The sequence below is a fragment of the Ambystoma mexicanum genome, chromosome 10 (genome assembly GCF_040938575.1).
Source record: "Ambystoma mexicanum isolate Mex_15411 chromosome 10, UKY_AmexF1_1, whole genome shotgun sequence".
NCBI classification, from domain to species: domain Eukaryota; kingdom Metazoa; phylum Chordata; class Amphibia; order Caudata; family Ambystomatidae; genus Ambystoma; species Ambystoma mexicanum.
In genome coordinates this window covers 1,699,011,963-1,699,018,004 of record NC_090932.1, presented here as the reverse complement: position 1 = coordinate 1,699,018,004, position 6,042 = coordinate 1,699,011,963, and positions in this window count along the sequence as shown.

The window sequence follows — 6,042 nt, the reverse complement described above, 5'->3', positions numbered from 1 at the left end:
GAGCATGATAGGAGCTTCAGAAGACCCTCTTAAGAAAAAGTGGGATCTTCTACTGCCATGCCTTCTCTTTGCATATAGAGAAGTCACTCAGGAGGGAGTGGGTTACAGTCCCTTCGAACTTCTCTATGGCCATCCGGTGAGAGGTCCGTTGGCCCTGATCAAGGAAGGGTTGGAGAGTGCTCCTTCCCCCACACCAGTCAGAGTCACTGACTATGTGATAGGACCCTGGAGGAGAATGTCACACACGATGGCTGAGGCAAGTGATAACTTGAAAGCAGGTCAGGCTCTGGTCAAGCATTGGCATGACCAAAAGGCCAACATGGTTGAGTTTGCTCAAGACCAGCTAGTTCTTGTTATGGTCCCAACAAGGCAGAGGGCCTTGCAGGACAAATGGATGGGACCCTTCAAGGTTGTGGGAAAACTTGGAGAGGTGAACTATCTGGTAGACTTAGGCAATCCTAAGGAGGCTCCTAGAGTCTTTCACATCAACCGTCTAAAAGCTTATGGGCCTCATTACAACCTGGCAGCTTCGGATCGCGGTGATTCTGTGATGGCGGTAATAAAGTTTCCGTGTCTGCAAGGTTGCGGAAAGACCGTCTGATTACTTGCTGTCGGTCGCGCGCACCACACGGACGTGGAAACGTTGTTACCGCCGTCACGGAAATGGACATCGCGCTGCCACAAGTAGTGCCAAACCCGTGTCCGCCTCCGCCGCCACGGAAACAGAACCGGAAATACCATGATCCCAAAAACCGGAAACAGAGAGGCTGCCATCATATAAAGCACAATCCATTGCCATCCAGAGTCAGCACATGCACAATCCATACTGTGAGAAGGCAAAAGGGACCACCAGCATGGCTGTCAGGATTCCAGCGCAGAGGCAGCACAAACAGCGCTTCAGTGAGGCGGAGCTAACTGTGCTCGTGGAGCACATAGTGGAGCATGCAGAGATGCTGTTCAGTGCCGATCAACGGCGTGCCACACAGCAGCGGAGGAAGGAAGTGTGGGCAGAAGCAGCACGCAAGTGCACCGCTGTGGGCGTGACAGTGAGGAGCGTCAAGGACTGCCACAAGCGGTGGGACGACCTCAGGCGGAGGGTTCATAACCTCATCTCCACACACCGCCAACACAGCAGTGGGACAGGTGTAGGACCCCCTTCCCCACTGAGGCTGCAAGCATGGGAGGAGCGTTGCAGCAGTGTCCTCCACCTTGAGGGCATTCATTGGATCGGGGAGGCTGAGGCAGGAGTGAGCCCACCTGCAGATGCTGGTAAGTGGTCAAACATGAATGCCATATGAGAATATGTTGATGGCATTACAGTGCCAAAGGACCCATTAATAACCCCCCATGCCCCCCCAGGCAGTGCATGACTGGCCCAAAGGACCCATCAAGATCTGTATGGCACCCAATATCACAACAATGCATACCCCCAGCAATCAGATGCATGTAACGAACACTATACAATGACCAACCTGTAGGATGCATGTGATGCACCCATCAACCACCACCACAACACTAATTGCATATCCTCTGTGTCCCCACAGCCGCATCCAGTGACAGTGACACTGCACAACAGGCCAGGCAATCAGCACCGGCACATGCCCAAGCCACCGCCCCCACACAAGAGGATGCTTCCAGCAGTTCGGCATCTCAGCCCCCACTACCAACTGCAACAGATGTGCCGGCCACCACCACCGACATCCCCACCATCTCAACGCTGCCTGAGGCAAGACAGGTGCCACGGGAACCCACCATGCCCACCCAAACCAACACAGAAGGCAGCTGCACTGCAGAGGAGGCGGCCTGTAGTGACAACAGTGCCCCGGTAGAGCACTCTGATACTGGGCCACAGGGGGAGACGCCCACATTTGATGACCTGGGTTCCTTCCATCAGCTGGAGTTTAGCACCACTTCACTCAGAAGTCCCATGAGGTCACCCACCCCATCCATGACAGAGCTGAATTCCCGCATGCAGCGGATGGAGGAGCAGCAGGCAACCATCACCCAGCTGGTGGAGAGGCAGCTTGAAGAATCTAGGCTGCAGAGGGAGTGCTATAGCACGTCAGTGCGTCGCCTCTCAAGGTCTATTGGACGCTTTGCAAGCACAATAGTCACCCTGGCACGCCATGTGCGGGAGGGTAACGAAAACACCTCCAGGCTCATTGAGGCCACGTTGATTGGGCAACAGGCAAATCTTGCATGGATGCCATCCATACCGGATTCTGTGCCATCGAATACCACCACCCCATCAAGCTCCACTACTGCCAGTCCAAGGAGGCGCTCAAGTCAGCTAACGGGGCTCTCGGGCAAGGATGCACAGGCACAGAAACGCACACGGAAGTGATGATATGTGTGTGGGGCACTGCAGGACACACGTGGACTTGAAGGGTGTGAGGGGTGGGTACGTTTGGGTGGTGGGGGAGGTTGTTTTGGGTGTTTGAACATTGGGGCCTGGGTGGGGGTGGGTACGTTTGGGTGGTGGGTGGGCTCGGGTGTACAGCTTCCCTAACCATTTAATCTCCTTCCCTGTTGTGAATTCATCAATATATCATCATTTGAAAGCAAAACATACATGTGTGGACATCTATCATTTCATTTGCAGTACAACAAATCATTTATTGTCATCACTCTATGCATTGCTGTGAATGTGCTGTGTCTCAAAAGTAAATGCCAATCAGCTCATCCCGTGCTCTTTGGCCATCAAGTGCACCCCCAGGGGGAGGTGGTGCCACCCCATCCTCATCCCCATCTCCATCCCATCCCCATCCCCATCTCCATCCCCATCTCCAAACACTTCTCCATCCCCATCTTCTTCATCTGCGTCTGGGGGCATTGGGATGTTCCTGCCAGGCACAGATTGTGCAGCATGGCACATAAGAGCGTGATTTTACCCGTCTTCACTGGGCTGTACAGCAGTGATCCCCCAGATCTGCTCAGACAGTGGAAACGGGCCTTCAGCAGTCCGAATGTCCTCTCAATCATTCCACGTGTGCGGACATGTGCCCTATTGTATGCCTCTTCATGCCTGTTCCTTGGTCTCCGTACAGGTGTCATCATCCATGGCATGAGTGCATATCCAGCATCACCTACATGGGATGAAGATGGGGGGACATGTCAGTGTTTGTGGTATCATGTCTTAATCTGATGCTGTGCTATCTTGTATCATTGTTCATTCATGCATATGTGCCATGCAGTGGTTTGAAGTGTTCATTGGGCATCACAGTGGATGTCCCCAACTGGATATTGGCCTACACATTTATGTGCATGTGTACTGTGCCCTGCGGGTGACATTGGATTGTGAGCATGTCATAGTGCAGTGATGTGCACACATGGCAGAGTGACTCCACTGTACTGAAGTAGTCAATGCACAACGTCTCATTTACAGGCATCTCGTGCATTGGGAGGGCAGTGTTCCATTTGTGGGTGGGTGTCTGCAGTGGCACAAGGTGTATGGGTCAGTGACAGGATGGGCTGTGGCAGGGTGTGTACCCCTTCTACTCAAAACCAGGTGAGAGCCTTCCCAGGCCTCACTGGGTATTAAAGGAATTTCATTGAGAACTATGGGTCCATAGCTTCTCCACTGAATGTAATCTCTTCTCCTAAGATCCCTAAAAAAATCAAATGGAATGAGGAGTGCAATCAGGCCTTTGAAAGCCTAAAGAAAGCCCTTTGTCAAGCTCCAGTTCTCAGAGATCCTGACTACCACCAACCCTTCATTGTATAAACAGATGCTTCCAATATAGGTATAGGTGCAGTCCTTAGTCAACTGGATGAGAAAGGTAGGGAACACCCCATTTGCTTTATCAGTAGGAAACTGAAGGAACCTGAAACAAGGTGGGCAACTATTGAGAGAGAGTGTTTTGCCATTGTGTGGGCTTTGAAGAAGTTTAGACCATACTTGTATGGATCTACTTTTGTCATTCACACAGACCACCAACCCTTGAGATAGTTGATGCAAATGAAAGGGGAAAACACAAAACTGCTAAAATGGTCAATCTGCCTCCAAGAGTTTGATTTTACCATTGAGCACATGTCAGGATGTAACCACCAAAATGCTGATGGTCTCTCTAGGACGTTTATAACCGACTAGAGGTAAGAGACTCATCCAGGGGTGGATTAGATCCTCCTGTCCCTTAGTCTGGGGGGGAGAGGGGCGAGTGTTAGGGAGAATTCTCATTCTATGGCTAATTTCCCTTACCTATAGAGTCCCCCAGCAGCTTTGCTGCACTTGAAGGGTTTGTTTCTTTTTACCTGCTAAGAGCGAGTCTTTTTCCCCACTCTTAGGCACTTTTGCTATGTGTGTTCTAGGCTATTTATTTGTTTAATGCCTATGGGACTTTCTCTCCCCCATAGGAACCAACTTTATTCACATGTGTTACACAGCACCCTCAGTGCAGTGACACATGGGGTGTCGTAGCGACCCCCAAACATAGACTCCATACCCTGGGACGGACTACTGTCTCCCAGGGCATGTAAAGTCCCCATTGACTTTACTAGTCAAATCTTATGAACTTAACCAGTACAAACCATCTTACTATGGAGGTACTGGAAAGGGTTAATAGTTTTTCCGTTAGGTTCATTTTCGAGGGGGTACCGTAAAGTCCCTCTCTCTAAAGTTTCTGGCTGGTGGCAGTGGTTACTACCATAAATATTCGACCGCAAATATTTTCCTATGGGATTTTCCCATTGTTTGAGGCTACCACTTTTTCTGACAGCCTCTAACATACAGCCGGTTTATTTTATGATTAACTTTATCCTGGTAGGTTTTATTTGCCAGAACTTTAATATAAACTCTTTCTCGTGTCTTACTCTAAAACTCCTGATCCAGGTCGGGATCCTTTGTTTGTCTTTTTGGCGGGCTTCTGCCAAGAAGCCCTCCTTTTGGCGCTACCGAGTCTTGGATGGGTCCATTGTGTGGGAGGGGGAGTAGGCCCCCTGGACAGGGTTGCCTCCGCAACCCATGTCGCACTCTATCCTGATAGGCTGGAGGATCCCCTGCCAAGATGACCACTCCACTGTGTGAGTGACAGCTAGGCTGTATGATTGGGGTTCTTTTTGCATAAAAGCAGGGTCCTGAGGACTGGAAGGGCAAGACGTCGCCACTGTACCTACGGAACCGAAGGGGAGAGAAGCCACGGACATCTTCAGCACCTGCACCCCCGGAGAAGCCCTGCTGCAGCGTCTCACCACTTTTCTTCCACACGACGAAAGGAGATCTTCGCAAGAGCCTTCTTCCCTTGAGCTGGTGGGACCAACCAGTTCACTAATCGCTTCCTCTGACCTGCCCTGGTCGAATCGCCAGTGCCCAGCACTTGGAGGCCGGATAGCCAGGCAGCCATCCACCCGGATCGCGATTTAAAGGAGCATACCTTTTTTTCGTTGGGCAGCACTGCGGCTGGTTTCATCCCTGGGTAGTGCAGTAACTCGAACCTTCCTTCACGTCGAGAGCCTCTCTTCCTCTGCTGGATTCCCCGGACTGCAGGAAAAATCAATGTGCATTGATCTTTCAGTCTATCTAAACAGCCGACCAGCTTTAACCGCAATTGCGAAGCCTTCAGAGTACTTTTTGGGCATTGTCCCTTCAGCTTAAATTTCAGGCTCTATCCCTATCAAGCCTCAGATGAAGAGCCGTGGAAGGCTCGAAACACGTGTTAGGCTGTTGTTTGTACTAAACCTTGGACTTAAAAGGCTGTTCTTTCATACAAATCACTTGGACTCCCGATTTTTATTTTGCTACACTTGGTGCAGTGAAACTGGGACTTGTTTGTGTTGCAAGTTCATAATGAATGATTGCAATTGGCATGCCATTTGGTAATGATAATATCCTTTTCCAGTATACACCTTCTAGTTGATCCTATTTGGGATGGTTCTCAGGGAGTGTCGCCTGCGCTCCATATGTAATTACCAGAATAACCTTTTGTTTATAGAAATTTAGAGCAGGACAATTTGAGAACTTTCCAAACTTATTTTGAATTGATTTTGCCTGAGACGTTAATATTTGCATTTTAAATTTAAGCTCTGCTTTATACAGTTGATCTGACA